At 37.5% G+C, this 26,849-nt stretch overlaps 2 long non-coding RNA genes across 4 annotated transcripts in view; one reads left to right on the top strand and one right to left on the bottom strand.

The window, feature by feature from the left end:
* LOC126829992 (uncharacterized) overlaps window positions 1-16,243 on the bottom strand; it is a 153,614-nt gene extending 137,371 nt beyond the window's left edge. For 2 of the 3 annotated variants that reach the window (XR_007683633.1, XR_007683629.1), the window contains exon 1: window positions 13,858-13,922. This is a non-coding gene — a long non-coding RNA (uncharacterized LOC126829992). Of the gene's footprint in view, window positions 1-13,857; window positions 13,923-16,129 lie in introns of those variants that run through there. The other variant, XR_007683630.2, reaches the window with a different exon arrangement.
* LOC126829999 (uncharacterized) lies at window positions 15,213-17,686 on the top strand. The gene is made up of 3 exons (XR_007683649.2): window positions 15,213-15,694; window positions 16,387-16,564; window positions 17,037-17,686. It is a non-coding gene; the product is annotated as an uncharacterized LOC126829999 (long non-coding RNA).
* Window positions 17,687-26,849: the final 9,163 nt, after the last annotated feature.

Here is a 26,849-nt window from a genome sequence, read left to right as displayed (position 1 = left end):
TTGTAAGTACTATTTTTAGCGCATTAGGGAGACCCGATTTCAACTACTGTATTCCTGTAATTTTTACAATATTATGATTTTTTTAAATTTTAATGAGTTGCTCTTAAAGTTATATCGGTTTTCAGCCCGAATTTTCTAAAAAAATCGATATATAAAAAAATTGCAAGAAGCTTTTATGACGTTGGTTCGATATGACGTCATTTTGGGGAAGTTGTCGAAAATATCGTTTAGCTAACAAAAAAGTTAACAAAATAAAATGCCCGAAATCCCATTACTTTTTGGTATTTTTCAACGTGCGACAGTTGATCAGTGTAATAAATGTGCTTTATCACTTTTCTGTGAATGCAACTGGGGGACCCGATTCAATCTTCTATACCGCTGCAATTGTTACAATATAGCGATTTTTTTTTCAGTTTATCTCGGTTTTTAGCCCGAAACTTCGGAAAAAAATCATGTTTTTCGTAACAAATTTCGGCTGGTACACCGTGTACCATGATGCGTTTCAGCGCAATTTGTAACAAGCGACTCGGAAGAACGAGGTTAGACATATTCCACAAGTCATGTCAAACGGTGACCCCATATTCTTAGAGCATGTGCAATAAATACTATCAGTGTAGACTGGCATAACCAGACGCTAGAGATTGCCATTCGATTGAGACTTCTGGTGTATTTCGCCGAACATAACTGCTTTGAAACTAGAGTAAAAACGAAAACGATTGAATGTAAATAAGTTTATTTACATTCATATTACATTTTTATATGCGTTGCGACCCATTTGTGTCAATTTGGGAAATTTATCACTTCATTTCTGTTTCTTCCACAAAATTTTAAATTCGCGTGTACACATCAAAATGTGATGTCGGTTCCGAAAGCACACAACTACTGGTATATTTTGGAATAGTTTGTAGATGTTGTTAATGTTTAATATTTAACTGGGATCTGGTGGCCAAATAGTAAACACGTGCGCGCTGTATCATTAGGTCCGTCATTTAGTCAACTGGCGTGGTTTCGATTTCCCGGTTGTAAGTGATAAGAAGTAGGGTCGCTTGTCCAACCTCGGAGGTTCTCTGGGTCCTCCGGTTTCCTCCCACAGCTAAAGACACCTACGCGCAAGCTGGTCTCCTTAAGGTGGAAACATATATTCTATAGAACAATGAGTGATAAAGTAGATAATTCGTTGGATTCATTATTTGCAAAAATAAATTTTTTTTATAAAAAATTTTTGTCTAAAAGTGTGATGACGTGTATATTTGTAAGTACTATTTTTTGGGCATTAGCGCGACCCGATTTAATCTACTGTACCGCTGCAATTTTTATAATATGGTGATTTATTTTGATTTTTCAATGGGTTGCTTTGAAGGTTATCTCGGTTTTCAGTCTGAAATTTTTGAAAAAAATCGATAAATTAAAAAAATCGATTTTTCTGCCCGATTAGTTCTGATCTCACACTTCGCCGAGTAGTTGCAAATAGCTCCAAAGACGCGAGGCCGACATTACGTCATTTTGGTGAAGTTATCGAAAATATCTTTTTGCTTTCAATTCAACAAAATAAAATGTCCGAAATCCCATGACCTTTTGACCTTTCTCACCAGTCTTCAAACATCGATCATTATAAATATTCAATCTTTTCTTCAGGAATTGAAATAGCTTTAAATTGAGAGTATGGATAAAATAAGATCACTAAAAATTTATGTGAATGTAGCTGTTTCACTCTTTATGCGCATTGGGTTGAATTTAGTTTGCAAAAAGAGGTTGCTGTATTCACGCACTGAATTAGCACCGGGTGGATTGCGCCCTTTGCAACTTCTGGCGATCATGTGAAAATAAATTGGAAATTTTATCGTTCGGTCATTTCTGTTTCATCTTGCCCAAAATCTCGAATTCGGGTGTACACATCATAGTGTGATGTACTTCCAAAAAGCAGAAAAAATACTGTTATATTTTGGAATAGTTTCTAGTTTTGTTACTATAATGGACAGAAAAACGTGTTTATATGGACATTTTATGTTTAATATACTATTCAAAAAAAGTAGGGGATATTTGATTTTGGGGGCATAATACTAAAATATGCAAATGACTACGAAAAAAGTCACTATAGAACCTAACAGAAGAAACATTTCCAGTTACATGTGACGCCCAAACGCACCAATAGCTACCGCATGGAATGCAGGTGATGCTTGGGATCATCATGGGGGTCCAACCCAAGATTTGCACGACTCTGACTTTGAATGTTACAGTCATTGTGGCATTGAATTCCAGGGTGGAAAATCAGTTTAATTGTTTTAGTGACCAGAAAACAAATTTTGATATGCGTCAGCTTACCCAAAATGAAAGGTTACGTGCCCTTGGCATGCTACAGATCGGCACAACACAGGCGGTTGTGGCGCGGACGATGAATGTTTCTCAGTCTGTCATAAGCAGGCTATGGTCCAGATACCGTGATACACAATCTGTACAGGACAGACCACGCTCAGGTCGACCAAGGGCGACAACTCAAGCCCAGGATCGATTTATCCGTACCTTGGCCTTGAGAAATCGTGTCATCACAGCAAATCAGATCAGCGCTCGTCTTCAAACAGACACTGGTGTGAGAGTGAGTGGCCAGACTATTCGGAATCGACTGCATAGGGGTCACCTTCGCGCCCGACGTCCTCGCGTGATCCCTTGTTTGAGAGATCATCACATTCCGGCAAGACGTCGTTGGTGTAGGGATCGTCAACACTGGGATAATCGACGCTGGAGCAATGTGATGTTTTCAGATGAGTCAAGGTTCACTGTTGATTTTTTGGACAGACGTAGGAGGGTGTGGCGTCGTCGAAACGAGCGCTTCCAAGATGTTAACGTCATCAGACATGATCGAATTGGGGGTGGTTCTGTTATGGTGTGGGGAGGCATCACTGTTGCTGGAAGAACGGCTTTACATGTTGTTGCAGGGCGTGTTACAGGCCAGTACTACCGGGACAACATCTTGGCAGTCCATGTTGTGCCGTTCGCACGACGTCATGGCCGCCGTTTCATCTTCCAGGATGACAACGCAAGATGTCACAGGGCCAGGATCGTTACAGGTTACCTCCAACAACAGAACATCACCACATTACCTTGGCCAGCACTGAGTCCCGACCTCTCCCCCATCGAGCATGTCTGGGACATGCTTGGACAGAGGTTACATCAACGTCAACAACGTCCTGCCAATGTCCAAGAACTTGCTGCTGCGTTGCAACAGGAATGGGACAATCTGGACCAAAATGACCTTAGACGTCTCATTAGGAGTATGCCACGTCGGATCAATGCTTGTTTGGCAAACAGAGGAGGATTTACCCGTTACTGACTTGGTTGTGATGCTGTGGTAACTTTGCTGTTTGACCCCGGGTATCATTTTACCCTTATAATGGTCAGTCTGTGCCTTACTTAGTCTAACGATCATTTGGAATAAATCGATGAATGTGAACTTCATTTCATTTTGTCATTTGTTTCTTCGTCAGTTTCATTAGGTGACTTTAATAACACTTAAAAATCAAATTTTTGTCCTGCTATAATCTAATGGGGGCCTTAATGCGTATATTTTTATACAGCTGGTCTCCTTAAGGTGGAAACCTATATTCCACAAAACAATGAGTGATGAAGTAGATAATTCATGAGTTTCATTATTAAAAAGATAATGTTTTTTGTAACAAATTTCGGCTCAAGTGGGATGACGTGTATATTTGTAAGTACTAGTTTTTGCGCATTTGGGGGACCCGATTCAATCTTCTATACCGCTGCAATTGTTACAATATAGCAATTTTTTTTTTAGTTTTCAGTGTATCTCGGTTTTCAGCTCGAAATTTCGGAGAAGAAAAAATCACGTTTTTCGTAACAGATTTCGGCTAAGGTGGTATGATGTGTATATTTGTAAGTACTATTTTTAGCGCATTAGGGAGACCCGATTTAATCTACTGTATCAGCCCGAAATTTCTGAAAAAAAAAATCATCTTTTTCGTAACAAATTTCGGCTGAGGTGTTATGACGTGAATATTTGTAAGTACTATTTTTAGCGCATTAGGGAGACCCAATTTATAATATAATGATCTTTTTATTTTTCTTATGATTGCTTTTAAGGTTATGTCTGTTTTCAAGTGGGGCAAAAATCCAGAAAGTTATGGCCTGAAATGTGCAAATATCAAAAGGGAAGTTAAGTTTGGGTATCCGCGATTATCAAAAGGAACCAAGATCTTAGTGTGTAATGGTGATATATTCACACGTTTTTTAAACCGTATAAAAATTGTGACCTCTACACGGACCACAAGCTAGAAACGTGATTTTTTGTTCAATCAAGGGCCATAATTCAGGAAGTTACGATCCGATATGCGCCAATATCGACAGGAACCAATATCTTTGGGTTATAAACATGTATTTCAAGTTTCATCGACCTCTGGAGGGTCCACAACCTTGATTTACTAGATGTTTACACTATTTGCGTACGAGGGGCCGCCATTTTGTCAAGCAGTTTTGGCCCGATTTTCATGAAATTTGGAGTCAACAAACAATATGGTGTAACAGTGATATATTGGAACGTTTTTTTAAATCAAATAATAATTGTGACCTCTAGAGGGACCACAAGCTAAAAATTGAGTACAACTAGAGGCCATAATTCAGGAAGTTATGATCTGATATGCGCGAATATTGAAAGGAACTGATATCTTTGGGTTATAAACTTGCATTTCAAGTTTCATCAAAATCAAATCAAAATTGTGGCCTCTAGAGGGTCCACAACTTTGATATACCAGATGTTTACACTATTTGGGTACAAGGGGCGTCCATTTTGTCTGGCAATTTTGGTCCGATTTTCATGAAACTCAACCTCAGACAAAATTACGGTGTAAGGGTGATATATTTGAACGTTTTTTTAAATAATTGTGAGCTCTAGAGGGACCACAAGCTAAAAACGCCTTTTTTTCATAAAATCAGGGGCCCCATAATTCAGGTAGTTACGATTCGATATGCACTAAAATAGAACCGAGCCAAGATATTTGGGTTATAAACATGCATTTCAAATTTCATCAAAATAATGACAATTGTGACCTCCAAAGGGTCCACAACCCTGATACACAATATTTTGACACTATTTGCGAACATGGGACGGCCATTCCATCCGTCAGTTTCGGTCCGATTTTTACGCATTTCAAACTCAACCATCCTTAGGGTGTAACAGTGACATATTGAAACATTTTCTTAAATTTGATAAAAATTGTGACCTCTATGGGGTCCACAAGCTAAAAACACGATTTTTCGTACAATCCAGGGCCATATTTCAGGAACCGAGATCTGTGGGTTATAAATATGCATTTCAAGTTTTATCAAAATCAGATGCAAATTGTGACCTCCAGAGGGTCCACAACCCTTATACGCAATATTTTGACACTATTTGCGAACGAGCGACACCCATTTTGTCCGTCAATTTAGGTCCGATTTTTACGAAATTTGAGCTCAAACATCCTTAGGGTGTAACGGTGATATATTCACACGTTTTTTTAAATCGGAAAAAAATTATGACCTTTATAGGGTCCACAAGCTAAAAACGTGATTTTTCGTACAATCAGGGGCAATAATTCAGGAAGTTATGGTCCGATATACGCAAATATCGAAAAGAACCAAGATCTGTGGGTTATAAACTTACATTTCAAGTTTAAACTAAATCGGATAACAAATTGTGACCTCTACAGTGTTTACAAGCTAAAAACTTGATTTTTCGTATAATCAGGGGGCCATAATCCATGAAGTTACGGTCCGATACATGCCAATATCAAAAGGAATCGAGATCTTTGGGTGATAAACCTATACTTCAAGTTTCATTGAAATCGGATAAGAATTGTAACCTGTAGAGTGTTCACAAACAATTGTGGACGGATGTTCAGAGGGACAGGAGCCGACGACAATATACATCCCCATGAAAATGTGGGTGTATAAAAAGAACAGGAACGAAATGCCTGTTGAGGCCTCGATTCGTAATGTCAGGCAATCTTACCTCTGCCGATTCACTCTATGTTTTTTCTTCAATCTAACCATTTTGATTTGCATAAATACTCCCCACAAAACGATATCATAGCTACTTGTTTCCACTATTTACATAGGCATCGGGGCCTCAACAGGCATTGCATATACGGATGGAAGGTCGGATTCCTGTGGTTCTACACAGCCAGCAGTAGCTAACATGCTTAATGTGTCACAGTCTGTGATCAGCAGACTGTGGAACCGGTACCAACAAACACACAATGTTGATGATAGACCTCGTTCAGGTCGTCCTAGAGCCACTACACAAGCCCAGGATCGATACATTCATACACAGGTCCTGCGAAATCGAGGACAAACTGCCAATCAGCTTTCTGTAAACTTGTACCAAGCAAGAGGAATTCGAGTTACACCCCAAACGATTAGAATTCATCTACATGCAACCCATTTGCATGCACGGCGTGTTGTGCCTCCATTAACTTGCCAGCACATGGCAAACAGACGTCAATGGTGTAGGCAGCATAGAAATTGGGGTAATCGTCGATGGGCGCATGTAATGTTCTCAGATGAGTCCAGATTTACTCTCGATTTCACCGATAGACTGTTCGCGTTAACGTCGAGAGCATGACAGATTCGGGTGTGGGCCTGTTATGGTGTAGGGAGGAATCACCATGACTGGCAGAACGGACTTGCATATTGTTCAAGGAAGGGTCACTGGTGTGTACTACCGTGACCACATCCTGGCATCGATATTTCTGCCCTTTGCTCAACGTGCAGGTCGATGTTTCATCTTTCAAGATGATAATGCCCGTACCCACCGCGCTCATGTCGTGAATGACAACCTCCAGCGTCACCATATTGTCCATATGCCTTGGTCAGCCATGAGTCCTGACCTTTCCCCTATAGAGCATGTCTGAGACATGACCGGGTGACGTGTTCGTCGACATCAACATCAACCGACAACACTGCAAGAATTGGCCATGGCACTGCAAGAGGAGTTGGTCAGATTGCCCCAAATTGTGATTGGACGGTTGATTAGGAGCATGCCACGACGAATTGCTGAATGTCTGAGGATTGGTGGAGCAATTACTCATTATTCAGACAAAAATCAAAACCGTTCATTTTCACTTTTGACAGTGTATCTCTTTGTGAGTGAAATGGGGCCGTCAGATAAGCCTCCCATGTGAACTGTTTATGTCTATGTTCATGTGTAGGCAATTGGCCTGTTATTAACATACACTGGTTACCTCAAATAAAAACAGCATTTCCACAGTTTTGTATTGTTTCTGAATATCCCCTACTTTTTTTGAAGAGTATAGTAATACTATAAAATTGAATACTGGTAGATAATAGTGTAGAAAATCTTAGGGGAAATCCTATCACGGGTAGTCAATGCACACCGTGTCGATAACAGTGTGAGCTGACTCCTACAACTGCACATGCGCTAAACGGTAATCGCACACCAAGAACCATCTCACACTGTCACACCGGAACAGGATACACTGGGCAAAACAGGCAATGCGCATGTCAACAAAGAGTTATCTACCTTCTATCAAATCTCGTCTAAAATGAGATTATGCATCTAAACAATGACGTCACGTTTAAATGACGTCAATGAAAATAATTCTCACACCTTTTGTGCTTTTGTTTTACTCAGTATTTTATTCAGTACTCATGTCATAGATCTAAATTAAAAACAATTTATTTAACATTTATTGCATTTCTAGGTGGGGGGGTTGGACGGCCGAATGGTTAGCACATGCGCGCTGTATCATAAGGCCTGTCATTGAGTCAACAGACGTGGTTTCGAATCCCCAGTTGTATGTGACAAGTAGCTACGAGAATGTAGCTAAAAACATTGAGATACATGTATACTGATGTGTTTGTTTTTATCTACAATTGGATGCCTTTAGTTCCTCTTGGCAAACATTAGTTTCTTTATTAATGCACGTAACATCTTAAAAATAAGATAATTTTATACTATTATGACCAATTAAACTTACATAGGCCATTGTAGTGACACAACTATCGCTTAACTCCAAATATTTGCGTTTTAATTAATGAAGCGTTTTTATCTGACATACACCGTCATACTTAGTAACGGTTTAACCTTACCCTAACCACGACGAATTCAAGAGTAGCCGCATGAACGCGTACTGCGGCCAGAAATATTATAAATAACAATAATCAATCGTTGTATAGGTGAAAAATATTGCCAATTTTGCTTACTGATGCCCAATGCGATTCGCGTTGGGCTTTGCTACGTAGAACTATATAGCACCATCTCTTATCTCGAAACACGGAGGGTTGAGAGATGAGGTTTATTATGGTCATCTGTCCAACCTCGTGGTTTTTCTCAGGTTCCTCCGGTTTCCTCCCACTGCTAAAGACCCCTACGCGCAAGCAAATTATTGAAATAAAACCATATATGTTTGTACCGAAATGACCTAGTTTGTGTCGAGTGGACGTTAAACCCCATTTGTCTCCCCAGTCTGCGACATTAGCGCTTGTCCGATTGCCTGGGACAAGTAAAATTTACGGCGGACAAGTAAAACTTTCATTGGACAAGTAAAACTTTCATTGGGACTTGCCCGCCGGTACAGTACTGTTTTTCAATAGAATTAGATAGAAATGTACATTGAAGAAGATGACACACGAAAATTTCGCTAAAAAAATTAAAAATATCCATTTCCGCGTTGCTCACACTGTTAAAGTTTGTGGTTCGGTAAAAGATCGAGGAAACGCGGTGTAGCGCAGTTTCTACTCCAAGGGAGACAATTCCATTTAATACTTGTCTACTTCCGCTTTGACATTTATGACCTTGGAAATGTGACGGTTTTCCTTGACTGTTGTTGTTTGTCTTTCACTCTTTGTCATCGGGAGATGTTAAGATGGGTGGAAGCCCGTAGGGCTGTCAAAAAAAAATGCAATATCGATATATTGCAATACGACCAGGCCCGATACACTGTATCGATATGTTTTTCCAGTATCGATATTTTCTACTTTCGTTTTATAATTGCCGGTTGTCGTAAATCTTAATTAGAATGTGTTTTAACGCGACGCGTTCGTACTTAGAATTCTTATTAATTTTCCTATTTTAGACCATTTTCCTATTTTAGTCATTCTTTATAGCATTATATTGTCGTTACGTAAATAAAACCAATCTCGGTCAAATTTACGATAGCCACTCATTACTAATTATAGCTATGATGAAAGCCGGCAAAAGCGAATTAAAATTTAGTAAATGTTTTCATAAACAATAAAATGTCAGAGGAAGAAATTGTTGCGGTGCAGTACATAATGATGTAAGATAGCAATATTTTTTTCTTTCATTGGTTGATATTGGAAGCCAATAAACGCGACAAATCATAAAAATTTTGTTTTACAAGCAAACAGGAGTTACCTGCACGCGAAGAAATTGGCACCATGATGGCAGGGAGCCAAGTTGCGTAAATTGCGGCGACTCATTTTATGGGTCCAATTGTCATGAAATGTGCCATAGGCTAATAAAATAATAATTAATATCTTATTCATCAGAATATATTCAAATTTCAAATGGATAGATATTCTGTTTTTATTTTGGTCATGCATTCAATTGATCTAGTCTTGCATCTAAAAACTATTCTAGATTACCGGCATTAAAGTGACGGTCGCCTACCTAAATAAAAGGTGGATTGTGTATGAACTAGTCAACAGTTAATAATTATTATTTTTTCTGTTAGTTTTTTTTATATTTACTGTTTTGACATACATGTAAAGATAGTTAATCAAATAAGTTAAAATACAAATTGGTCCTGTTAACTGAAGTCATTTATTAAGCAAATCATGACTTACCAAAGACAAAAACAACTAATAAAGTTGTAAACACCATTTATGTTTTATTATATATTTACATGGACAATAAAACTATTCAAAATAAAACGTGTATAATAATAAACTAAGCCTTTATTGAAAGTATTGCAATACTGCAATATATTGCAATACTTTTATTCAAGTATCGCAATATATTGCAATACGATTTTTGGCCGCAATACACAGCCGTAGTGGAAGGGGCACAGCCCAGCAAGACATTGAATAATAGGAAACGCGGATCCGGTGACGATGTTGCTCAAGTTGTAGCAGAATCAAAGCGCAGGTATGAAACCTGAAACTTTATCTTAATGAATAACAAAATATATGATCTAATAGCGATGTTCGCCAGAACCGGATGTGATCATTTATTTAATGGAATACAGTATGTGTAGCCTAGTTGCAAATAGTATGTAATTACTATGTTAATAAATAAGAAGATTGTCATACGCCGTGGGGAAGAAAAACCCGTGGCGTGGTCTCTATTCATAATCATAGTTGGTTTAATTTGTGTCTTCGTATTTGAATGGCTTCGTCATCGTGTAGTCGGCGCCCCCTCACATTTTATCATTAAAAAACAACGTTAATCAGATTATATACAGCGCTAAATGACTTTCTTTATAAGCGATACCAGCCAGCCAGCCATTTGTAAACAACCGATATTGCCAACCAATCGAGTCACGTGACTAATTGTGACGTCACGGCGAACATCGCTATAAAAAATGTGTTTTGTTCTTTTTTAGGGTTTCACACTGCGTAGCTTGTGTGAAACACTATTGTTTTTGTTAAAATTATTCTTATTATTATTCTTATTATTATTATTTTTTTTTTTTCTCCAATTTGATTGTATCTCAGAAACTACTTGTCGGATTGATTCGATGTCTTCGGTTTTACTGGAAAAGTGGGTGTGACTTAGAGATTAAAGCTATTTCGAACGTTCTGCGACAATGCGAAATGTCCGAAATCGTCGAATTTGTCGATTTTTGAAATATTGCCGTAATATTAACAATAATCGTCGGATTTTAACATTGGATACATTTTGACATAGCCAGAGACAAGGCACATAGCCACGGTTCTTTAGATTTTTGATTTTCCACGAATTGTCGGAGATATTAGGCGCCAAATTTTGAAAATTTAAATTTTTACAAAAAACTTTTTTATTCATGAATATTTTAATGTGGTATTTTACCCAGGGTTAAAGAGTCATCTGATTTGACCAAAAATGGCACCATTTTTTGTCATCGTAAATTTCCTTGACCCCCATTGGCTAATTCAGTTTTTCAGTCCTGGATTAATTATTTATTGCTCGATTTGTATAAAACAAAGTTCATATGCTCCGTAATCCAAAATGTCATTTTTTTTGTTACCGGTAAAGTTACCTTTCGGCAACGGAAGTGACGTAAATTTAGCAAAAACTACAATTTTTTGAAAGCAAATATTATTTTTTTCAAATCTGGTATGACTGAAAGTGTGTGCCCTGTAAAGGCGCAGAAAACATCGGGCTCAGTTTTTTTAATTTCGATTTCGTTTTCGGGTCATTTTGATTTAAAGGTGAAAAAAGGTGAAAAAATGAGCTATTTACAACCCATTCAGGCTTTTCATATTTTAAAATATTTCTTCGCAACTTTCATAAACTTGTAGCATTAATCCATACGAAGATATTGCCAACCAATCGAGTCACGTGACTAATTGTGACGTCACGGCGAACATCGCTATAAAAAATGTGTTTTGTTCTTTTTTAGGGTTTCACACTGCGTAGCTTGTGTGAAACACTATTGTTTTTGTTAAAATTATTCTTATTATTATTCTTATTATTATTATTTTTTTTTTTTCTCCAATTTGATTGTATCTCAGAAACTACTTGTCGGATTGATTCGATGTCTTCGGTTTTACTGGAAAAGTGGGTGTGACTTAGAGATTAAAGCTATTTCGAACGTTCTGCGACAATGCGAAATGTCCGAAATCGTCGAATTTGTCGATTTTTGAAATATTGCCGTAATATTAACAATAATCGTCGGATTTTAACATTGGATACATTTTGACATAGCCAGAGACAAGGCACATAGCCACGGTTCTTTAGATTTTTGATTTTCCACGAATTGTCGGAGATATTAGGCGCCAAATTTTGAAAATTTAAATTTTTACAAAAAACTTTTTTATTCATGAATATTTTAATGTGGTATTTTACCCAGGGTTAAAGAGTCATCTGATTTGACCAAAAATGGCACCATTTTTTGTCATCGTAAATTTCCTTGACCCCCATTGGCTAATTCAGTTTTTCAGTCCTGGATTAATTATTTATTGCTCGATTTGTATAAAACAAAGTTCATATGCTCCGTAATCCAAAATGTCATTTTTTTTGTTACCGGTAAAGTTACCTTTCGGCAACGGAAGTGACGTAAATTTAGCAAAAACTACAATTTTTTGAAAGCAAATATTATTTTTTTCAAATCTGGTATGACTGAAAGTGTGTGCCCTGTAAAGGCGCAGAAAACATCGGGCTCAGTTTTTTTAATTTCGATTTCGTTTTCGGGTCATTTTGATTTAAAGGTGAAAAAAGGTGAAAAAATGAGCTATTTACAACCCATTCAGGCTTTTCATATTTTAAAATATTTCTTCGCAACTTTCATAAACTTGTAGCATTAATCCATACGAAGAGAATCTATCTCAAAATTAGTTTGTAATATGAGCAGTTGCCGAGAAATGGTCAATTTTGCATGAGTCACTCTTTACGCTATTGTGTCTGTAAAAGAGTCAATTATTATTGGATTTTCATAAAAGTGACACCATTTGATGCATAATGTCAATTGTGACTAGTTCAACTCAATTTAACATTTTCCATGTCACCGGAAATGACGAAATTTGGGTAAAAACTGTATTTATAGCCTTAGAAACAAATAATTTATTGAAATGAGTCGTATTTGTTGTTTGTTGAATATTTTGATATTTGATTCTAATCAACTAATAGAATGAACCCATACGATCATATTGGTATCACAAAATGGTTTCTAACTTGTTCAGTTGTAGAGAAATAGGTAATTTTCAACAGGTCACTTTTCAAGGTTTTTTGTCCATAAAAGTGTCAATTATTATTCGATTTTCATGAAATTTTCAATATGTGATACCTAATGCCATTTACGATTTCATACAAGTAATTTAAGATTTTCATTATCACCGGAAGTAACGTCATTTTGGCAAAAACTGTATTTTTAGCTTTCAAAACAGATATTTTATTCAAATGAGTCTGAGTTGTTATGTTTTTAAAATTATGATATTTGATTCCAATCAACAAATCGAATAAACCCATACGATCATACAGATTCCAGAAAATGGTTTCTAACTTGTATGGTTGCAGAGGAATTGACGGTTTTCTACAAGTCACTTTTTAAGGTTTTTGGTCTATAAAAGTGACAATTATTATTCGATTTACATAAAATTTTCACCATGTGATGCCTTATGCCATTTCTGATTTCATAAAACTAATTAAATATTTTCATTATCACCGGAAGTACTGTACACTTACATGTAACAAATATATAAAATGAATTGATATTGCTGGATTTGGTTGATTTAGCGTCCATTTTATTTGATGTGTGCAATGATGAGGTGGAAACCTGTTTAATGGTTTCATTGGTACCGGAAGTGACATATGTTTAGGGTAACGTGGCACCGGTGAAACCCGTCATTACTGCATCGCAGTTCTAGTTTTATTTCAATTGACCATTTCCATCTGACTGCTGTCGGTACATTAAAATAATTCGGGGGGCAAGTAAACGTTGTCATTGTACTTGCCCGCAGGGCAAGTGAGTTTGAAAGTTAATGGTGCAGACTGTCTCCCTCTCTTCATTTCTTGGGTCTCAAGTCAGAACAAATATTAGCAATTTAGCGTAGCTCCTTCAGTCACTCTAGACGTGGGAATGTCGAGAGATCAGCTCTGTAATCTAAGATTATATCACCAAATCACCGTTCTTTGCCCCAGTAAATAACAATCCATCGGGTGGGCGATCAATGGATACTTACCGAAATGACAAGGAAATAGGAACGGCTCAGACAAGGAAAATTCCTTTTATAAACCAAATCGCAACTATCCAAACATTGCGCATGACATTTCATCTCGAGATTCTATTTATAATTGAAAAGGAATTCCATTCGGCTATTAATAGATTAGTTCATTTTATGGACTCAGACTAGCAATTATTTGCCCATTGGCTTCAATGTTAAATGACTGTAACATCACAGGCTGTAGATTTTTGCTCAACATTCCGTTGGTTCCAATCTTTATAGGCACAATGGGGACAACATTTGGCAATCTCCTCATCATAATTTTGTAGGGGGTTGACCGTTTAGATTTTTTGCTACACGGATTTGAAGTTGACAGGGGTGAAAATCTCACTTCCGACACAATGATTGCTCTGCAGAAAGACACTTTACACCCCCTATCCCTCCGCTGTAATATCATCAGTATTACCCAAAACTGCTATGAAATTGCAAATTTGATCCCTTTTCTCCAATTTTAGACCAAAAAGTCAACCCAAAAATGCAGGAAGAGGGGAGAAAAAAATTAAGGGAAAAATTGTCTATTTCCATCATGAAATAAGGGGAAATAATTACTAGTCTTAGTCCTTATAGCCTACGTCAAAATGTAACCATTTTTCACTCGGGTAAAACATTTCTCTTTGACGAACACAATAAAAGTTGGCAAGGTTATTTTATACTAGAGTTTGGTATGACTTATATACAATTTAGGTGCACGGATTGACGCAAATACATAGCGCGGAGTGCAATCTAGCTGCGCAGTACGACAGCGCAGATTGCAATCTGCGCGTGGGGTAAAGATTGCGTCTAACACATGTTGTTCGTCATTCGATTCGAGAGAGAGAGATACTCCAGAGTGCCTTGAGGTTTCCTTTGGCGTTCGTCACTTCCGATTCAGGAAACCTGTATTACTCATTGGCCGTGGTGTCAAATTTCTAGCTAGCTCGCTTCTGTTTCTCCGTCCCGACCATTTTCGGGTGAAAAAAAAAACTACATCAACTGGGGTATGGTAGAGGCTACTACGTTAAACCAACGTTAACAAAACTGTATATGACTATGAAACATTATCACCATTCCAATATTTGTTGAAGAAAGTGATGTTTAGAAACAAGCAGCCAAAAAAAAGAGAAAGATAATAAAATAATAGGTCTGGTTAATTTGTTTAAGGGGATCGGATCATATCTTAACATTTTCCCCATTTTCTTGCAAATGCAAGCTGATGAAAATATTCTCCTAAATGCATGACATAGCCTTTCGACCTAAATTAACAAAACTTTAAAAATCTAAAAATGTGTTAATAGTTAATATGATCCAGAGGTGTCACCATTATTGAGGTGAAATACAATGTGCAGTACTCATACCCAAGTTGTTATGGAGAGAGAGAAATGGGGTTTAACGTCCACTCGACACAAACTATGTCGTTTCGGGACTAACATATGGTTTAATTTTTTTATTTCAATAATTCGCTTCCGAGTAGGGGTCTTTAGCAGTGGGAGGAAACTAGTTACTATACTTGTAACGTTAAACTGTGTGTTTAACGTTTCAATTGATACAGTCTAAGAATCCTTACGCAAGTTCAAATAGGTTCAAACGCACAATTGTCAACACATATCATTACAGTTTGTATTGGAATAAGTAATTCTATGACAAATATTGAAGACTGGACCACTAAAATAGTTACCGAACAGTTTTTCTTTATGGTTGGCGTTCTACATTTGCATAGCGATGTTTCTTGTAATGACATATTACACAAGCCGCCATGACACCAGCCGGTTGAAATTTCGCGTAGCAGTTGGGTTTCATCAAATCATATAATTATGCGGTAAGGCTTCACCTTGATTTCAATAGGAATTGATTTATTATATGTTAAGCTAGGTGCAGTACTGTTTTGGGTCAGTTTATGTGTAAATTAAGGGAGCTATAGGCCAGTAACCTTTTTGTAGTGATTTCACTAAAAAAACTTGCGCAAAGGAACTCCTGTAGGACAAGCCACTACTGTGGCTGGAGTAAGGCGGAAGACATCAGTAGTGGAACCATTTCTAGGAGGAAACAGGAGGACCCGAGAAAACCCAACGAGGTTGGACAGGCGACCCTACTCCTTGTCTCATACAACCTGGGATTCGAAACCACGCCTGTTGACTCAATGACAGGCTTTATGATACAGTGCGCACATGCTAACAATTCGGCCATCCAACCCCCATGTATGTTATGGAGAAAATTAGAACCGAAATAGATGAGTTGGTACAAGTGCACTTACTTTTTTTGAAAAAAATATGTATGAAGAATTATTTCTGCCCTTGCATCACCAGTCAAAAAGGGGGCATATCCTGGCGCATTCCTCCCTGGTTGCCTAACTGTAGCTGTAGAAATTTAAACCCCTCTTGTTAAACTCTAAACTATACACATACTTTTTAAACTCTATTGAACAAATGACAGGGTTAGGGTGACTAGAGATCAAGCACCAAACAAACTTTTCAATGTGAATGTAAATCAAGCCGCATTACACTTTTACAGATAGATCAGTAATTGATGTACTTGTTACAAGTGAAAACTTTCTTGTATGGATTTGTGTATATTGTTCGAATATAAAAGTGACAGCCAAACATATGCTGACAGTGACATTGATTTTAATAGTGATGATGATATTGTTGAAATTATGTGAGTAGGCCTACACCTGTATACATGTATTTTTGTAAGTGGTTTTTAAATATTACATATTTTAAATATGTTTTACTTAAATGTACTGTACATGTCAATAAATTTTCATATTATATTTTGTCACTTAACGCTTACTATATGTTTTTATTTTACTTTTTTTTATTCTAATTCATTTCCGACGGTTTCTCCTTGTCAGTGGTGCAGGAGGAGGGGCTGACAAGGCGTAAGGACAGCAGTCTAGACAAGGTTGCGTGTATACATTGGTGTGCACGTAAAAAGATCCCTTGGCAGTTGTAATTCGATATAAACGTAGGCCATATAGTGCTGTGCCCAGGCAAAATTTGCCTTATAGCACACTGTATGGCGTATATGCCAATCTTCATTAGACCATTTCATTTCTAATTCATTTTACTAGAATCATTTTACTTAGGTAACTGTTTGTTTTTCTCTTATACCGGTATGTACTTTTATTTACTGGTTGGTATATATCTTTTAATTTTTTACAGTGTATATGGGCACAAGACCTGATCAGTGTGTAAATACATGTATTCTGTGAATATAAGAACCTGAACAGCACATTAGAAACCGTTCTCCAGTATTAATACACTTTAAAAAATGATGATGTTATTATTATTATTATTATATACATTTTTCATTAATACTAGTGGTGTATGGTATTGTTGTGAACGAGGAAATTTATATAATTGCATTTGTTTATTTTTTTTTAATTTCTTTCTTTAAATAAATGTAATCTTATACTCTCTTATAGGGGGTTGGGTAGCCGAATGGGTAGCATATGCGCGCTGTATCATAAGGTCTGTCATTGAGTCCACTGGCGTAGTTTAGATTCCACGGTTGTACGTGACAAGGAGAAGGGTCCTCCAGTTTCCTCCCACTGCTAAAGACCACTACACGCAAGCGAATTATTGGAATAAAATTGAACCAAAATGACCTAGTTTGTGTCGAGTGGAAGTTAAACCCCATTTCTCTCTCTCTATACTCTTATAATAAGTCTATTGTTTTCTCGTTTTAAAAAAATAGTAAAATTGATGAAGGTGAATTATTATTAATTGTATCGATAAGATTACATGGTATTTTTATTTTTGTTTTTTCTTAACATTATATATAATTAATAGACCAAACCAGTATTTCAAGCATGCCAAAATCGTTTTCATCTGTATTAAGTATATAATACTCTTGGATATTGTTTCACTGAAATAGTTTTGAAGAAATACTTGTTTCCAGAAAATAAAAGATTCATTCAATCATTGGTGCTATTTCCGAATTATTGGCCATATTTATGCCACAGATCAGGGGTAAGTCGTCTTTACCGTGTCAATGCAACATTTAACAGGTGGTATTATCCAGTAATCCCGGCATATTTGCAGAGGAATTCTCTCTGACAAATGTAAACAATCCAACGTGTTCCGTCTCATAAAATGTATTCCCTGGTCTATTTATGGCTATTGACCCTTGACCTAATGACGATCTATGCTTTTATGGTTTCTGATTGGCTTAGAATTTTATTTTTTCACCCGATTATGGCTACACTTGACAAATATATTCGAGACGTAATTCGAGTGCAAGACGTATTGTGCAATGAATCGGAACAGAAATGTATGCGACAGTGACGGCCTACTGGTTAAATTATGTAACAAAGCGTCAGATTTTCACCCAGAATTTGCTGGATCGAGATGAAACGATTTTCGGGGTTAAATCACAGCCTATCAGCTATCGTAGCAATGATCTCTGTGTTAAAATTATATTTGGAATGTGTTTAACCAGCTCTATCACATATGTGATAATGACTGGCACCAATATTGTCCTTTAACAAATATACTGTTGTCATTTTCGTCACTGAACGTGGAATTTTTATATTTGTAGATAGACAAACGGTCCGTGCAATGATTTTCCGTGTCAATTAATCTGGTTCTAATTGCGTTTGGTCCAGTACTGTCATAAGTATAAAATTAACAGATTCCTCTTGGAGAAATAACAGAGGCGGATACAGGGGGAGCCCCCCCCCCCTTATTTTCGACAGTGCCCTTTTGTTACTTCTGAAAGTGCCTTTTCTGAGACCCAAATATGCCCATTCCCAACCCGTTGCAGGGATCCCAAATGACTCAAACCATCGACTCAAACACACCAGTCTGGTCTAATTAATGCTTCCACTTTCAAACGAATTCTTGTTTTTTAGCTGACGGTGCCCTAATCCTATAGAGTGACTATAGACAGGCATCTTGTGGAATCGGCGGCGTATGCACTCATGCCCATCACCGACGCGCCTGGGTGCAACTTAATGTAGCATTGTTTCATGTGTGGACAGTACACAATACACTTTACAAGGCTTAAATAGTGAAGTGGCTAGGGAATAGATTCTTTTTTTTCCCATCATAATGCCTCGATCGCCTTGACAATTTTCGAGTCGCATGTTCAACTGACTTTTTCCCTCGATTTTAAGGCTCTTTTAAAACGATTTCCGAACGTTTACTTAGACGAAAATATCAGCCAAATAGCTCTTGGAATGGCCACAGATGCAAGGAAATGACGGATAATTTTCTTGGGGACACCCCCCCCTCTCAGCGGCATGCCCCGTCTCCGCGGTCTGTGCTTTCATTTTGCGACGCCCCCCCCCCCCCTCTTTTCAAAATTCCTAGATCCGCCCCTGAATAAAGTCATCGAAAATTGTTTTCCTTTCGATCCTTTAGTTATTTTTTATGTTAATAAATGCCTAATTAATAGTTTATCTAACATGCCAGGCCTAAAGAAAGACCTGCAATGGGCAGATTTAATCTTGCATAGTGTATGTTTAATTAACCACTGTCAAGTAAAACTATTTTTATACGCCCAAATTTCCATGTGGACGTATATTGTCGTCGCCACTGTACGCGAATGGTGTAAAAAAATATGGTATATCAAGATTGTGGACCCTGTAGAGGTCACAATTTTAATCTGATTTTGATGAAACTTAAAATGCATGTTAATAACCCAAAGATCGTGGTTCCTTTCGATATTTGCGCATATCGGATCGTAAATTCCTGAATTATGGCCCCTGATTTTACGAAAAATCGCGTTTTTAGCTTGTTTACCCTATAGAGGTCATAATTTTTATCCTATTTAAAAAGCCGTTTTAATATATCGCCGTTACACCCTAAGGATGGTTGAGTTCGAATTTCGTGAAAATCGGACCAAATCTGACAGACAAAATGGTCGCCCCTTGTACTCAAATAGCGTAAAAAATATGGTATATCAAGGTTGTAGACCCTCTAGAGGTGACAAAGATCTTGGTTACTTTCGATATTCGCGCATATCGGATTGTAACTTCCTGAATTATGGCCCCTGATTGTACGAAAAATCGCGTTTTTAGCTTGAGGTCCCGCAAGAGGTCACAATTATTAACCGATTTAAAAAAACGTTTGAAGATATCACTTTTACACCCTAAGGGTGGTTGAGTTCGAATTTCGTGAAAATCGGACCAAATCTGACGGACAAAATGGCCGCCCCTCGTACTCAAATAGCGTAAAAATAAGGTATATCAAGGTTGTGGACCCTCTAGAGGTGACAATTTTCTTCTGATTTTGATGAAATTTGAAATGTAAGTTTATAACCCAAAGATCTTGGTTCCTTTCGATATTTCCGCATATCGGATCGTAACTTCCTGAATTATGGCCCCTGATTGTTCGATTGTTTAGCTTGTTCTCTATCCATCCCTTGCAAAATGTGGGCGTATCTTGTCTGGCAGCCGCTGGTTAGCTTTTAACACACGACCAGCTAAAAGTTTTAAGCGTACTATCTTTTATTTACAAATGACAATCCTCCTAACTCGGTAGCAGAAGGCGTTTAAAATAAAATTATTGAAGGGGTTTATAAATTTGTGACGTACCATGGATGAACGGATACCGGAGATGTATAATACGCAAACGTAATATAATTCATAATTGAGCCAAAACCTCATATAGTACATAATGTACATATACATCTGGTGTGTATAAGTAATTCCGGATGGCTATTGACAGTTTCAGAGTCACTTCTCTGCAGGTAGGGTGGGTCTGTCGTTCAGTTGACGCTCGATTGTAGTCTCTAGAAATTATTTACAATGCATTTGTTTTACCCGTATTTGACTACTCTGACCAGGGTAGACTAATCGCCGGAAATCACCGGAATTACTTATAAACACCAGAATTCACTTACAATTCACAGGAATCCACTTTGAAGATATCAGAATTCGCCCGCAAGATCTTCCTATTTACTTATATTTTACATTAATATTAATATTGAATTACTTTGAAAACATATAAACACCGGAATTCACTTTCAGAATATAGGAATTCGCACTTGAAGGCCTTCATATTTTCCAATAGTTTGGATTAACAATAATCGGAGAGAATCGAAACTGGTCCCCAAGAAAATTGTATTTACTTATATTTTGCATGAATATTAATACTAGAATACTAGAATGTATCTGTTGTAAGAAATTAAAAGAAATAAAAAAAAATGCCATAAAAACATGTCAAGAACTCGATCATTAATACGTCGAGCGAGGCTGTTAAAACGATATTTCCAGATGGTCAACTCGTGAAAGACAATATGATTAGAACGCAGCAGCATCTCATGTAAAATGTCAAACCAAACATTTCTCGAGTGTGGAGGAAAAACGTTCTCAGTGTAGATGAGCTAGGTCTATTCGAATCTTAGCTCGGTAATAATAAGCCAATCAAATAAAGTCTCATACTGATTATTCCTTAAATCCACACCTGATGTGTTGACGTGTTTAGTAGTTATTTTAATAATTAATCTGCAGTGGATATGAAGTTCAGATTTATGTTTAACCTGTTTGTTGTTGATTGTCTCTAATCAGACAGGTAATTACCACATTACGCACAAAATACAGAGAAGCATTGAACTAAAGTGATTGAACTAATGATTTTATGGCATCTGTGGTGATGATGTTTCTAATACGTCGTTGATTAATCTGAGTCTCTAAGGTAAGACATGAATCAAGGACCACGCCAAGATCCTTAATTGTACGAGAAACTTGAATGGTGAAATCCCAAATGGTTACACTTGTTTGGGATAGTTCCTGTAATCCTTTCTTTGTTCCAAAAATGATTGCTTCTATCTTGTCATCATATCATTTTAGTCGTTTTGCGGCCATCCAGAATTTTATATCTTGAGAACATAAATTTATGGTATGAAGAGCAGAGGTGATCTGATTTATCTTGAAGGATGGCACAAGTTGTGTATCATCAGCGTATGAAAGGTGGCTGACTTAACATCATTTATTATAACCTGTTGACGGTGGTTTTCAAGTTTAGACATAATCCAAGTATGTGCACTTCCTGTTATTAGGAATTAATTTCTGAGGCGACTGCCGAAATGCCCAATAGAATTAGTGCCGTTACATAACCCATATCCACAGAAGATCTAGTGGCGTTTAAAATTCTTAAAAGAGTGGTTTCTGTGCTATGTGATGGACTGTAGGCTGACTGAAACTTGTCCCAAAGATTGTTGATCGTAATGTATGATCGCAATCTATTGTTAACAGCTTTCTCAACCATTGTAGTTAAGAAAGACAGGTTTGACACAAGCCGAAAATTTTTCAGTATGTTTCTATCCAAGGTTTCTTCTTTTAGTTGTGAGCGCATACTGGCTTGTTTGAAAGAACTTTGGAAAACACCATTTGAAAGACTGTTATTGATGGCACATGTTATAACCGGGGCGAGAAATCCAAATAATCAAAAACAATAGTGGTTGGAATGGGATCGAGTCATCTTCGAGTTTTCTGACCTTATCCGCACTAAAGGATTCGAAACTGAGGTGGTTTCCAGGCAATCCCAGCCTATTACATGACTAACTGGATCGACAGCAGATGACGGTTGCGATGTGAATACCGTCACATTAGATCAGGGGCGCACTTAAATATTTTTTTAGGGGGGGGGGGTGTTTAGCAAAAATGCGACCGACTGATGCACATGTCCCTAATATTACGAGTGACGCAGTCAGGGGCCGAGCACCACAGATGATAGTTTTCTAGGGGCCAGTAGCTAATCTGGGAATAGGGGGTGGGGTAGAACATAGATCGTATTGCCTATATTTGTTCGCCGATCGTTATCTCGTCGGAAAGCAGTTTTATTCAAGTTGACATAATTATGAAGTATGTCATATAATATGATGATTGTTATTGATATTGTAATTAAATTTATGTAAACATTAGGGACAGTGGCTATAACAATGAGCAACCTGAGAAATTTTTTAAAAATTGAACCAATATCCTGGCACTTGAGGTCATTGCTGGGAGCAAATTCTTGTGAACAAGAGAACCAGATAATATCAGTTTAAAATATCAGAAAGTTTATTATGCAAACAAACCCCTATAACAAGGGCAAAAGTCAAAGTTCACAAATCAAAAAAGGTTACAAAACGGCATGGTATAAATTTGAAAACGCGCTGCCCTCTGATTAATTGCACACGCCGTCTACCCATGTAGCACACACGTCGAATTAATATAATGGAAGAAAAACATTATGTAGCGTTAACAATCGCTAACAAGTGGTTTAAATACACTTTAAAAATCGCTCTCTTGCCATAATACAGGCAATTAAAGGACAATATTGGTGTCAGTCATTATCACATATGTGATAGAACTGGTTAAACACGTTCCAAATATTATTTTATCACAGAGACCATTGCTACGATAGATGTGTAATCAATGTGTCAAGAATCGGAGATGACGAACGCAAAAGGAAAACACGAGTTATCCCTCTCTATTTATGCTCACTAATAATTCATATAGATTAATGCTTTGAAGGTCATTCTTTCATTTGAAGATATAACCAGTAGTGTTAGCGGATCCCTTAAAGAAGTAAAAATAAGTAAAATCCAAGATGGCCGACATCCGTCAAAGCAAAAAAATGAAATGAAATGAAATGGGGTTTAACGTCCTACTGTTCTGCTCCTAATCTGGGCTAATGAAGACGGGCATACGCCATACAGTGTGCTATGAGGGAAATTTTGCCCGGGCAGCGGCACTATCGCCTACTCTTATATCGAATTCCAACTGCCAAGGGATCTTTTACGTGCATTCCAATGTATACACGGAACCTCGGTTTTTCGTCTCATCCGAAGGACTAGACAGCTGTCCTTGTCAGGGCCTCCGTCCTGCATCACTGACAAGGGGGAACCACGCCGGAAAATCTGGATGAATTTTCTCTGCCAATGCAGGGATCGAACACCCGACCTCCAGGCTAGCGAGCCAGCGTCTTACCCACTTAGCCACATGATCCCCCCCCCCCCCGTCAAAGCAATGTGCAAGAAAATCCTAAACGGTATGGGTTTAAGACCCAATAAATGTATAATGAACGTATAAATTAATGCTTTTGGAGTCATTATTTCATATGAAGATATACCCAGTGGTGTTAACTGGTCCCTTATACCTTTTATACGAATAGGCTTTACCCTGCACTGTTTCAGAGGGGATTATTTATCAATACAGTGGACTCTGTCACATCCGATCTCTGATCACTCCGGATTGCTGTGACATCCGGTATGATTTTCATGTCCCGATTTATTTCCTTATTACTTCAGCCAAAAAATCGCTGGTAAATCCGAATTCTGTATGTTCCGGATTCCGAAATCAATCAGCCGTCCCGTCACATAATTTCCATTGAATCGACACTGTATAGTCCGTACTTCAAACGGTGGGTGTGAAGCATCCAATTATCGGTGAGATTAAAACACAATGGGTGTGAAGCCAGAAAAGATTAACAAGTAATCACCAATCAATTATCGGTGAGATTAAAACTCGCAAGTGCCGGTCTGTGTTGATTACTTTGATCGGTAAAGCAGTTAACCCGAGATGTTTTAAGGGAGTGGACAAGATCAACCTGCCAGTCAATTGGTCGGCCAATCGCAAAGCTTGGATGACAGGTGCCGTTTACTTTGATTGGCTTGAAAAACTGGACATAGAACGACAGATTATAAATGAACACGTAACAGAGTGGACAATTGACCGAAGACGGGGACGATGAAGAATATACATTAACGACAGACTTGACCTATTCAAAATTCCTACGCATGCTCAACGACATTAAACACTTCGCACAGATTAGGGACGAAAAGATGATCGCAACAATTCATTTGTTAGAAGATGTTGCCCAGGTCTCCGCCTTACGATATGCTTCCGGTAATCTTAAGCAAACTACTTTAAACGCATTCGGCAAACCTCGACAGATTCTACGCATCTAATCTCGGCTGTATGACCATTTCCGATATATTTGAACTATTTTAAAGGTTCCGAATGAAAAATGACTGCCCCCATGGAGATTTCTGTGGAGAGTGTATTATATCAACAAACGTCACGTTTGGCATTGGGTTGGGGAATTACCAGGGAATTTGATCAAACCAGCAGCCTTGAGACAATATCTCTGCTCATTTAGGTATATACACTCTACAAAAGACGCAATTTGGGACTTTTTTGTAAAAGCGACACGTTTTCCTGTTTAAAGTAAACCGGCAGCCGCATCGCAAATGTATGGGCGTAGGTACATATCACTTACTGTCATACAGCCGAGATTAGATGTAGGGTAACGGAATCTGTCGAGATTTGCCGAGTGCTTTAAACGATTACATGCATTGATATTTTTAAATATATTGTACGCATGCATTGATATTACATGTAAACGATTTTATGAATATATTGTACGCGTGCATTGTTATTGTTAATTATTTAATGTAATAAAATTTTGAAAGTACAGAAAAGTTTATCATTTATAAAGGGAATATCATTCTGGTGATTCGAAGCTACAATATAAAAATACTTCCGGTTTTCGAAATTACAGTATTTCCGGTTTTGGAGAAAGCTCGGTATTCCGAAACGCTGTGTGATCCGAATTATTGTAACGATCCCGTACGATGTCGGATGTGATTTATGAAAACCTTGTTGAACATCGTTGGTCTTCCCCTTTAAGTGCACCGTATCCCATGATTCATAAACTACTACACGATCCAAGTAATTTACTTCCCCTTTCATAGTCTACAATATATGCATGTACGCTGCGATTTTTCCAATCGGATTTGTTTATGAAATCACCAATGGTTATCCATGACAGTAGGCATATACACTGTCTGTAGGAAGCTATAAGATAAAAGACGTGAACAAATTTCAGTGGCCTGCGTGAAATACTTAACAGGCCACTCTGCTGGTGTATCTATGGTAATAATAGTTCAGTTGTCAATTCGAAGATTTATCAAGGAAAGATGAAAAGTGTGCAGGTAAGCTAACTACATGTAGTAATTTCCCAATATTCTAGAAATGATGGGCGGTACGATTTACTCAAATCCACCCATATCAGAATGATTAACGGCACTGTTTAAAATTGATAAAAATACGGCCTTTATTTGTGACAAAATCAGACTTTAACGATCCCGAGAAATTCGAGCGAAGGGACACAACCCATAAATAATTCAATGGGGATCAGACCAGTTATATTCTCATCTATAATAATTATTCCCAACTGGCTACTGTACTTTCGTACATCTACATGTGGATAAGAGACCTCATCTATTAACACTGCGTATCTCAAATTAAGAGATGGTACTTCATACAATATTTCTTTCTGATAGGTGTGAATCACGTCATACTTCTATAAGCAAACTAGTCATTAATTTTTTCTTCAGAACAGTATGATTGATTATTGTTATTTATTATCTTTCTGCAAGGCCTATTTTAAAGAACAATATTGGTGCCAGTCATTATCACATATGTGATAGAGCTGGTTAAACACATTCCAAATATAATTTTAACACAGAGGTCATTGCTACAATAGCTGAGTAATACAGGTTTCCTGAATCGGAAGTGACGAACGCCAAAGGAAAACACGAGTCATGTCTCTATATAACTGACTGATTTGACAGTGATAACGGATATACGGGCGAATTTCTGCTCACTAATAATTCCTTCGAAGACCAAAAGTTGTTGTGTGAGACTGTGAGAGGATATCTGACAATTCATAAAAAAGAATTGACTGCCACTTATGGTGGCTGATAGTGGCCATGTTAAATCTCGCCCTTTTCATAACGCGACAACACGACATCACGACAGTATTGACGCAATCATACGACACTTTATTCTGTCGTATCATCGTGTTATTTTTATCGTAACGTCGAGATGTCGACTTATTGTCCTAGTCTCTTTCTACAAGTCACAAAAATACAGCTGTACTCATTACATCATATATAGGCCTAAGTAGTAGATTTGATAAATATAAAAGAGATAGTAGGAAAACGTTGATTAATTATTTGTTTTCTCAAAATAATGAAAC

Source organism: Patella vulgata, chromosome 8, assembly GCF_932274485.2.
Source record: "Patella vulgata chromosome 8, xgPatVulg1.2, whole genome shotgun sequence".
NCBI lineage: Eukaryota > Metazoa > Mollusca > Gastropoda > Patellidae > Patella > Patella vulgata.
This window is presented reverse-complemented; position numbering and strand designations above follow the sequence as displayed.